Below are 11,930 nucleotides of genomic sequence, written 5' to 3' on the forward strand. Positions count from 1 at the left end.
ACAACATAACTGGCTAACTCTCTAATCTGGCCTCCTGCTTTTCACTTAAAAGAATGTCTGGCCTAATTATTCTGAATATATCAATAAATATATGTCATACTCTGCTAAAACATGTTGAGCCAATGGCTTATGCTTGTTATACAAGATGTATAAACTGAGAAAAAATAGCCAGTGTTTTAAAGGTTTAATAGTTGATCCGCTCTGTTTTTAAATTCTGTTGGTTGGCCTGTTACAGCAGCCGTCAGGACTATCAGGCTTACAGCGTTGCTTCGCCTGCTTTACCCTCGATGGTCCCTGATGTTTGGAGCGGCCGTTCTCCAATTATCACACTTCCAGACCCGAACGTGCCTTGTCTTTAAACAAATGTGTAGAAAGTGTGCAGATCCAAGTTTAGGAAAAACAATTTCTTAACAAAGAGCGTTATATCGCCTCCGTCCGAGTTCTCAGTATCTTCAGAGTGACGAGGGGGTGTTGATTAACATCACAACGTGTTTTTTCAAGATTATTCACACATTATTTTCACTTACCTTAACCATACAGTCTTTTTTTAAAGCTTTCCACTTCCTCTTAGTCAGATCTTCTTGTCTAACATTCCCAGTTAAAGCTGTTATGAAGAAACCTCTACCTATCTTCTAGCTGTTATTTAATTCAACACTTTTATGTTGTCTGTTTGGCGTGTCCATGCCTCTTGGCGCTTCAACACATTGTACGTGATTGGCTAAGGGGTGGCACTTAAGCGGTTGACCAATCATAACAGAGTACATTACCTCAAGTACTCTACTTCAGTACAATTTTGCGTTACTATTACACAGTGAGTATTTTCATTTTATGCAACATTATATATCTGCTCTATATTTTCAAGGTCATTTTGTTCCTTTGCTCCAGTACAAACAGTATATTTGGTAGATTTAGTTACTTTACTGTAGGTTCAGATTATTAATCTAATACAAAAAAAGTGTGATCAAAATACATTCACAGATAGAATAGGCACATTAATGTATCAATCCAGGTATTTCATATATATTCAGAAATGGCCCATTACACATAACAACTACTTTGTAAGGGGCCCTATTATACTAATGCTCAAGTTCATATTTGTATGTTGTGCCTCTGTGACATGTTTACATGCTTTAATGTTGAAAGAGTGTTTAATTGTTCTCGTCTCGAAACGGTCACAACAGAGCAGGCCAGCTAGACTGGGCTCTGGTTTCAGACAGAGGGTGAAAAGAGGTGCTGCGGCACAGGCAGTATGAGAAAAATAAAGAGCTTTTTGAACATTAAAGCATGGAGACATGTCACATTAGAGGCACAACACACAAATATGAACCTGAAAATGTGCACAATAGAGCCCTCATTTAGATTAATTTCCAAAAGGATGAGAAAGAGGGTGATTATAGGACAATAGAGCCTTTCAACAAACCAATCAATATCAAGTTAAGCGAGACAAACTTTGCCTACTGTAGGTTATGACGACACAATGTAGGTCTGTTGTGTTATTTAGTGCGCTTGCTTTGGATAAAACTTTCTGCCAATTCAATGTGAAGTGTATTTGAGTGAACCCAGTAAGAGGGATGCATACTAGTTTTTTATTGATTGTTTGGACCTAAAGAAAATGTGACACACTCACATTAAACCTTGTCTATACTGAACTCCATATATAATACTCTGGCTCTGAGAAATGTGATATACATCCAAATCTAATTTAGTGAGATGGGCACACACAATGAGATATGTTCTCTGCCGCTAACACTCATATAGGTCGCTGCAGTGTCTACACATTGTGCCTTAATGCGTCAGGCAAGGCTGCAGCATGCTGCAAATATATTGGGTCATTTGAACAAAAAAAACGTGTCCATATTAAGGAAATATGTCATTAACTGAAGGGCATTCTGCAATTTAGGTCAGAGTATCTATTTACCTGCTGTCCTCTTTACAAGTTTAAGTTTGATATATTCCTACCGAGTTATTTCGATTTGTTATGAGTTTATTTGTCACACATCATTTGGGATCAAAAACACTGCAAACACAACACTGCAAGACGCTCAAAACGGAAACAGGGACACTAAAAAGTGATGCACACATCTGGGACCGGAGTGTTTGTTGACGTTCAGGGATTATAAAGCTGGCAAATTGTAACTGTTGGCAGAGTCAGTCTGTTTCATAATTCTATGTGTTCTATCAGTATATTTGAAATGATTAGGTTAGCTACGTAAGCTAGCTAGTTTACAGCAGATATTCAATAATGTAAGAATGAATTATGCAATCACATTTTTTAAATAAACCAATCAAATGTACATTTGAGGGCAAAGTTGGCCAACTTTATAATGCCCAAACGTCAAAAAGCGCTCCGGTCCCAGCTGTGTGCATCACTTCTTAAGGCCCTGACACACCAAGCAGCCACCAGAGAACTCGCCGACGCCGACTGTTGCGTCGGCGTGTTCTCCTGCGTCTTGGCCATGTGTCGCACTGGAACACACCGCAAAGACTTCAGCCGAGCACGTACGAACTGCACATGCGTGAATGGCAATAACTCTCCTTACCAGCAGGCGGCGGTAGTGTGTATTCGTCATTCAAAAGAGGCAACAACCGGAAGACAGAGTAGAAGAACAGACTGCGAGATATAAACAAACAACAAATAGCGTGTGCGTTCCATTTTCACTATTTCCATCGAAAACATGTTTTGTGCGGTACTGGACCTATCAGCCATTGGAGTTTTGCTTGTGGAAGACATTCTCAAGCAACCGTTTCGCTTCTCATGCACTGATTCGCTAGCTGTACAGCCAATCAGAGTGATTTCTTTGTCCGACTGCCTGTGGCCGACGCATTCAACATGTTGAATCGGCCATGAAAGGCCAGGTAAGGCGTGTCACGGCCGACGGTGCGGGACACACCAAATTGAGTTTGGGCGACAGGGCACGCTTCGTCGTCCGACTAACGAAAACGGACGATTTCGGCCTGGTGTGTCTCCATTTCCGTTTTTGTTTTGAGGTACTTGCAGCGCGTGTTTATTTGCAGCGTTCTTTTAGTAAACGCTGCGCATGCCTTTTCAAGTTGGTGAAGATGCTCCCTCATTTGGATGTGTTTTGGCACATTTGTGTTTTTTATATTTGCATCATCTTTGAAAGTGCTGTGCGTGTTTTGTGCCGCTATAGCGCGTTTGCACCTCTCATCCACCGTACAAAACTCCCAAGTGTTGGAAAATGTGAGATTCTCTGCATCTTCACTATTATTAGAGAGTTTGCGGCTCCCCTTGTTGTCGGAGTGTTAGTCAAAAAAGCTCTGTCTCCCATATCTGTCTAGTGCTCGCAGGATTGCACAATCATTATTTGAAGTCTTGTGTGAACATAAAAGTCTGCTCATAAAAGTTCCCTGCAGTGAAAACTACCTAAATAAACACAGCCTGTGAAAAATAGTTCATCTACCCTTTCTCAATATGGAGGCCAGGGACAGGGAGGCATTATAGGGAGAGGATACCTGAGGAAGGGACGTTGTGTTGTGGAAGAGCGCAGCCATTTGCTGGATGTTTCGGTCCAGAGTGCATTACAGCAGCATGAGTGGATGCATTTTAAGCAAGACCTCTGACACTGGTAATGTTACCACCTTGCTCTACTCACTGGGAGTGGGACTAATAACCCCAGTGCCTTGTCACTCACCACAATCACGGCTGTCAGTCAGATGTTAAGCCGCTTGTTGTAAAAAAAAGCATCATTAATACTTTAGATTCTCTGTCGCTTTTGCAATACTGGCACTCTCTTACATTCTTTGTTTGGCTGCCAGTGGTGCTTTCGACCTCCAGTCTTCACGCAGATATTCGATCAACTCAAATATTTTATATATATCTTGCATAATGAAAACAACTGTAAATAATGTGTCTGCTATTCTGGGATTTACACCCTACTTTCATGTGGCAGTCTAATCTAAGTTTGATCATATATCCAAATATTGAATGAGCTTTATTCATTTAATTCACCTTATCTATATATATATTGAAAATAGACTATATGTAGTCAGTATGACATTACCCACTGGTTTCGATTTGCGTTTGTAACCTCTAGTTTGTTATTATGGAACCATAAAGGACCAGAGAAGATTGAGCTAAGTGCAACCAAACGTTGGACAAGACATTTTAGGATACTAAAAAACCTTAACCGTCGATCGAATGGTTTGAAACCAAACCAACCTTTAGTGGCTACCTGTCACAATTGAGCCATTTCCAAAAGCATACCATGCTTTATTGCTTATTTTGCTCCAAATGGAACCATCATTTACAAAAACATGCTGTATTGAAGAAGGCTTGAAACTACTTTGGACCACAAACTCATAAGGACATTTTTTGCAGGATAAATCCAAGTGAGAAATATGTTCATTTTCTCCTAGACTTCTATTCAATATGCGTTATAAAATATGCACTGAAAAGCTTAATTATGGGTAAAAATGTACACTTGTTGACACATCAACATTTAAGGATTCAAAATATAATTTTTGTAATGGCACCAATGTCTAAAAATGTCAAACAATACCCAATTAGATTCTTTATGTCGATTTAGCATTTTACCACTTCCGGTTCCATCATCTCAAGTCAACATTTCTTTTAATGTGTTTGTGGTTAGAAGCCTGTAAAAAAATTGTAAATTCTACAAGCTGAAGAATTTGTTCTCTGACATAAAAAAGCTCTGTAAATACTCCGCTTGCGAATGTCTGAATTTCTATGGGTCATACAACTGTGACTAAATGGGACTACTGAATGTCATTACGCCAACACCAGCCCGCCTTTAGCTTTGCGGTGGTGTTGCGTAGCCATGCCACAATGATGTATTTGCGTTGCACATCAAAAAAGTCTTAATATGTGAAGAGTATCCAGCTGAACATAACGTGTCATGAACATGTGTTTGCCACAGAGTTTATTTTCTTCCATATACGGAAATCCAATGGGGAAATCCAATCTTATTTTGATGAAGGAATCCCTTGCCATGCTAACTTAGTGCTTCGCTTCACAGGGAAGTGAACCTTTATCGTCTTCATAATAACCAATCAACCTATGAAAAACAAAGCACTCCATTTGTAACATATCGGGAAACCGTAGTTAACCTTATCTTTTTTCCTTGTGGATTAATTGTTTCGAACATTTATTTCTGACTGGGGTTTAATGATCCTAATTGCCGTTTGGTGAAACAAAATGGAAAGCTCTCGCAGGGTTTTGTTTCTCACTGAAGATCCGAGGTTGGAGAGTGTCCTTTTCATTTATTGTCTCATAATGTGGGCGTACTGAAGCCCTTTGAGACTTTAACCAGGATAAAGGGCTATGCAAATAAAGTTGACTCAGAGGGAGTGGATGTGTTTAAAGCTCCCACTCTTCATACCGTTCACTGTTGTGGTTTTTATTTATGTAAAGCTTGTCGTATGTCTCCTTTGAGTTGTGTAGAGATTCTATATTTATTTAGAGGGGAAACTCATCCTTACTGACATGTACTCCCTCTCTGGCTTTTTTTTAAATCAGCTTTGCCTTTTTGTCACACGCTGAGCTCACCATCTGCTGCTCCTGCAGCATCATCAACGTCCTTAAAAAGTCATTGCTGTATTTTTAATTATCTTCGTTTAATCACCCCTCTCTTCAGGGAGATGAAAGGTTATTAAAAAATGAGGCCGCATGGGGGACATATTAGAAGAGCAGCAGAATACTGTATGCTAATATAGACAGCCATGACTGTTACGTCTAGGTCCTGTTGTCCTTGTGCTATGTGTTTTATCATTAACTTTTAGCATTTATTCATGATTAATCATAAGTTGAACATTCTTGTATTTTATTGGAAGATAAAATGAATACATGTGTTGTGTTGTAAAAAGAAAATGCATGAAAAATTGGAAGATAAATCAGTTAGGTTTACTTCATTACAACATGATTTATGAATTATTGTTGTAAAGTCAAATCATTTTTCTCATAGCAAAAGCATTGATAAAGCCGCTTTCAGGGAGAGCAGCTGTGATGTTCTGCTTTGGTTTATTGGCGCGTGGTTCGGCAAATTTCCGTGTTGGTATTACAGGAGGATGTTAAGGTCAAATTTGGTAATGTGATTAATTTGCGTACATTTGTATTACGGTTTCCAGATTGTTTTGAAGTGTGTTAACAGGAGGGTTCATTCAGGGCTATTAGAGTGTTCATGCTGGGTAGTTGATTTTGTTCCAAAAAAAGATGCGCTGATACATGTACTGTATATAGACGCCTCTTCCCAATGTGAGTCAACGGGAAAAAGTCCCAATGATGTCACAGACTGACACAGGATTTGTATTACCATCGTTTGGCCCCTACGGACATTTGCTTCACCATCTGGCCCACTTCCTTGGGGCTTGCTTACACCCTCTGTCTTGAAGCAGAGCCCAGTCTGCTCAGGCATGGGCAAACTAAGCCATATACGGCCCGTTGGGCTTTTGAAGCCGGCCCCCCGAATATTGGTACAACATTTTCCAAATTATAGTAAAGACCGCATTCATTTAGCCTTTTTCCTGCAATACCCGGCATTTCAGTTGATCCCACTAGATGGCGCACTCTAGACACAATTCACCTTTGCTGGAGTCTGGTCTATTCTCTGGCCCCACTCGGCAACCCGGCAAGATCCAAGAACCAAATACTTAACGCTTACATTGGAGGGGGTCGAGATTAACCTGAGCAAAAACAGTTCATGGCGAGTACGGCGAATACAAGTTGTAACAAGCAGTAGCGCTGAGCAAAGTGACTATAACGCGACCACACACTTATAAAAAACACTTATATAAAGTCAGGCAACACTAACCAGGCTTAGCTGTGATCTGTTAAATTTTACCCTTACTTTAATAACCCATGCCGTTCACTGTTATTGATCAATTGCGAAGAGCAGACGTCTTCCTTTTTTTTGTATTATTGCATCTATCGGATGGAATCAATACTGGGCTTACATCGTGGCACATCTCACAAGTAAAACGATCATAACGAAAACAAGCCGCATACAAATATGCGTGTAGAAACGGCTTATCCACAATATGCATAGCACGGCATAGATTGTTGAGATGTATGTGCAATATACCTAACAAGGCAACGTCAATGGCTGTGTCTGACAACAGCCGTGTATCACATTAAGCCAGGTACATACAACTGAGGTATTGTCACGTGAGGCGATATATATATCAAACGAGGCACAATACGCTCCACAGGGTGGAGCTGCAACCTAGCCCTCAAACACCCTTAGTAACATCTCCCTTCCTTTGTTAGAGTAACACACAGGATCATACTGCCTTTAACTGTTGACCTTCAATCAGAACATTAATCAATGCGATTTCACAACAAATCAGTGGCACATAGCCAGAGACATCTTNGTAATGCAGCTGAACCACATTAATAAACAATGCACCACGGCACTCTGGAGAAAGTTACAAGGTTGGAGAAGTAGTTCTTTAATTTAATCTGGCTTCGTATAATTAAAAACTACCAGACGCAGTCCTCTATTGATGTTGTTGTGAGCGGTGTTGCGGAGAAAATCAGCGACGTAAAACGCTGTGTGGGTCATAAGAAGGCACGTAAACGGTTACGTCATGACGCAAACAATGACGCAATAATTCACCTTTGAACCTGCATCTGTAACAATGAGTGGACCAAAGAAAAGAAAAGTCAACATTGAGTGCCGAGTGTATAATGAGGAGTGGACAGCTAAATATTTTTTTTAGCAATCTGCTACTGGCCCTGCCCGTCTCTCAAATTTAAAACTCATTGTGGCCCGAGCAAAAACATTTGCCCACCCCTGGGTTAGCTGGTCAGCTCTAGCTGGTGATTATTGAACTGCTTAGAAATGCCCCTTCCTTCGTGTACAATGTGTTGGAGCGTGGCCAATAAAAGTACAAGCTCTTAATTCAGGTAGGAGTTTGGACAAGATTGCTATATTGCATTCTGTTTGTTTTTCATATTTTAGGATGAGCAATATCTTGTCACATGTTCAGCAGGACGTGCTCAACATATATTTGTAGCAAAAGTGGTTGTGAAGCAAAAGTCAATATCCTTCGCATTCATCCTAAATTGTCTGTGGCAGTGTGGAAAAATCTATGTAAGAATCAATGTATCTTTCTTCTTAGGTACTGAAGGGATTTACAACTTCCAAAAATGTTTTCCCTTTTTTTTTCTTTTTAAAAAAGATTCTACTGTACTTTTATGATATTTATCCCTCAGACCAAGTTCATCATTAAGTAAAGATTTATTTATTTTAAAAATATACGTTTTTCAATGTTATTTTGTGTGCAAAGTATTTTTGGAAATTGGCATGTTTTGGGAATACAAAGGCAGTAAGCCCAAAAATGCTTTCATCCAATAATTTGCCCCATTGCCTTTGTCATATCAGACTGGAGATGACCCTGAAATAAGCAGCCATCCTATATGTACTTTAAGCAGCCATATTATGCTTTTTGCCTTCTCATTCATACCATTCACTTTGATGTCTCACTATGGGATGCGCCTCCCTGCGTATACCCCAGAAGCATCAATCTCATTACTCCAATCCTGATTGGCTGGTAAGTGCGCCAAGCTATTCAGGACAATACCTTTTCTATATATATATATATATATATTTACATCTGCAACAACATAGATCATACAGATCTGGTATTAACATTTAGAATTTCTAAAGGAAATGTTCCAAACTTGTCACTCAAGCTGTTATCAAAGGAAAGTCATGTATCTATGTCAGCCTAAATGTGCCACCACTTCCTCTTCCTCCTCTACAGCCTGTCATTGACAGTCAGAAAGTCACATGAGATTAGAGAGGGACGCAGCAGAAATATGTAGCGTGAAGAGGTGATGTATCTTCAAACTGAATACTGACGCACAAACACTCCTCCTTTTCCGTGTGAGAATAAGGCTTGTTAGCATTCATGTGCTGAGTTCCAGTCTCTCACACGTAGCAACGTCCTCCATTATTGAGCAGTTGTAAATGCTTTGAAGTTGTGCTGTTTGGGGAGTTTTTGTTCCAAAACTAGGAAGCAGGAGCAGGAACGTGAGGCTTTGAAAGGCAGAAATCTCAGTAGCTGGTTCAGTAATTGCTGTGCCATATTGATCAACATCCTAGAGTGTTTACTCTATTCAACGGTTAAAGGATGATTCAAGACTTGCAGTAAATAGACAATACTGCAGCAGTTAACACCATCAGCCTGCTCTGCTCTGTCATTGAAAACAAGGTCAAGGTGACAGAGAATCGAATTGACGCTCTGCTCGACCCCACTGATTCCCCCAGGAAGTTTTACACCATCACCACCACCACCACACAATTACACCAAAGGCTCCGGCTCTCGTCTCATTAGCATTCCACCTCGTGGGTGATGCAAAGCTGCTTCATCTAATGCTTTTAATGGCCAGAATATATTCTGCGTAATTAAATTAATGTGCTGCAGTGCTTCTTTGGCCTGATAACGTAAGAACAATTTCATGGCAGCATCAGCATCAAATTGGTTTGTGAAAGGCTGTTTTATTTTTTTTATTGGGATCAGAGGCAAGTTTTTTAAATGTCCCATACATGAAGCATCTGTTCTGTAAAAGCATGAGCTCATCACAGAAGAACAGGAGCAGAAGGACTAACACTGTCATATGAAACATGGTTACAGATTTAAAACAGGTTTATTCAGTATGACCCACATGATAATTTTGGTTGTTTATTACAAAAGTAAAACGAAAGAAATCAACACAATTCAAACAATACATTTTTTAGAAAGGGTGGACAAACTGAAAACAATAATGAAGTAGGGAGTTTTCATAGCAGATTAAATGCTTCATGTAAAACTTCAATAATTGTACAAATCAAAATCTACTAGATATGTAATTTATAGGGCGGTGCTTGAATGGGTCCTTAACCCGCAAAATAGTTAGCATTTAAACCCTTCCAGTTTCCCCTCTTAAGACAGTAGTCTTAAGAGGGAAACTGGAACTATTTTGGTGGCATGTCACCATTGCTTAGCTAAAGGATGCTAATGTTCGGTGTGATGATGTTTAGTAAAACATCCATGCCACCATTTTATCACTTTAGGTTCCCTCATATCGAAGTCAACGTTTTTTCAAGAGTTTATGTAGATGCCTAAAATAAAATCTGAGTTTAGCACAATCTATACAGATTGTAACGGTTTGTTCTACGACATGAAATGGGTCAGTAAACAACCCACTCATGATCTCTAGCTTAGCGTTGGTGACACGCAGCTTTGTGACCACCGCTGACTGTGATGCAGTGTTTCTGTTAGCTGGTATGTACCGGACATTGACTAGAAAACCCTCAGAAGTCGGACAAATTTAAATCTCTCTGCTCACATTGTCAGGTAAAAATAACTAGCTGTAAGTATGAAAATGAATAATAATTTGAGTTTGCATTTAGGGCTGCACTCAAGGCTTCGCATAGACCAAAAAGTAAACAAAAAAGCTTTTACATTTTTCAAAGACACAACCAACCCTAATGTCAATACAAATTTGGTTAATTTGGGGCAAAAGTTTAAATATTATGAACTGGTGGTAATTTAGCTGTATACTGTTTACAATATATTACTTGTTTATCATCTCTTGTACATAATCACATATTTACAACAGGGAATGCACTAGCCATCTATTTTAGATTTTGTAGAACATTTTTGTGATTACTAGTATTGAAATGTGAAGCACAATGGTTGTAAATCTGACATCAGGGATTATCATTTTGAGCCTTGAAAAAGCAGCCAGACATTTGAAGCATTTAGCTGATATTTATTCAGAGCAGCTTAGAATAAGCCTTAAATCGTGGTTCACCCACATCATAAACAACAATTACAAAGGTTAAAGCTGCATCATTACCAAGCCAACAAAGGTTGCCCCCTCTGAATGTTGACAAACACTTAGAGCTGCACCAGAGGCCTGTACGACGAATTCAGTTCAACATACCCTGGATATGTTTGAGTCAGCTGGTTTACCTAATCCAAAACAAACACGTTTTCGCTAAACGGTCCTACGACGCTGGTTCTGGTAACTTAAGCCAGGGTTTCTCTGTCCGGCTGAGTGCGCGTTCACATTAAAGGGGCGGGGTTAGCAACATTGGACCAATCACAGAGAAGCGTACTGACAGCGCAGCGTCATACTTCCTGAATGAAAAGTAAACTATAATATTAGACATATGAAGAAGTTACACTTTAAACATCCATGACTTAAACACTTTAGGATAAAAGCCACATAGTTGCACCTGCAAGGTGAATACAGCTGGAAAAAGAAAAAGTGTTTGAAAGCGTGCATTAACAGGTTTATGATATCACTGCTAAGACACGAGTGGATCTGACTTTAATTACATTACAAAGCTTAATTAAATATCTGCCACAACATAAGTAACCGGATCAAAGTAACATTACGTACAGTCCGCAGCACTGCGAGTGCAGATGTCGATGTGTCCCATTATCATTCATATCACATCATAATGTATCATATTTCCTTATCTGAGTCAGCTGAGCCGTATATGGCCGTGCAACACTCACAGTGTCACATACGCATAAGTATTATTTTAAGCAACACATTAAGTTGACGCAAACTCGAGTCAAATGTAATTAAAGCCAGATGTGTCTTAGACGGGGCAGTGATATCATAAACCTGTTAATGTACGCATTCAAACACTTGTTCTGTTACCAGCTGTATTCATCTTCCAGGTGCAACTATGTGGCTTTTATCCTGGAAGTATCCTAAAGTGTTTAAGTCATGGATGTTTAAAGTTTAACTTCTTCATATTTGACTAATATTATACTTTTCATTCAGGAAGTATGACGCTACGCTGTTAGTACGCTTCTCCGTGTTTGTGATTTGTCGAATGCTCCAGATACCAGCCCTTTTATGTGAACGCGCAACTAACTAGATAGGACACGGCTGGCTTGAGTGAACGAGTTGATAGCCAGCGTCGTAGGACCTGTTTAGCGAGAGCGGG

General features: G+C 39.7%; 1 long non-coding RNA gene across 1 annotated transcript in view; it reads right to left on the minus strand.

Moving 5' to 3' along the window:
* Nucleotides 1-2,038: 2,038 nt before the first annotated feature.
* Nucleotides 2,039-11,930, minus strand: part of LOC104947902 (uncharacterized) — a 17,750-nt gene continuing 7,858 nt past the window's right edge. Inside the window, exons 2-3 of the long non-coding RNA XR_798606.1 lie at nt 4,986-4,989; nt 2,039-2,122 (exon numbers count right to left, since the gene is read on the minus strand). This is a non-coding gene — a long non-coding RNA (uncharacterized lncRNA). The remainder of the gene's footprint in view (nt 2,123-4,985; nt 4,990-11,930) is intronic.

Source organism: Notothenia coriiceps, unplaced genomic scaffold (assembly GCF_000735185.1).
Source record: "Notothenia coriiceps isolate Sejong01 unplaced genomic scaffold, NC01 NC01_scaffold00013358, whole genome shotgun sequence".
NCBI lineage: Eukaryota > Metazoa > Chordata > Actinopteri > Perciformes > Nototheniidae > Notothenia > Notothenia coriiceps.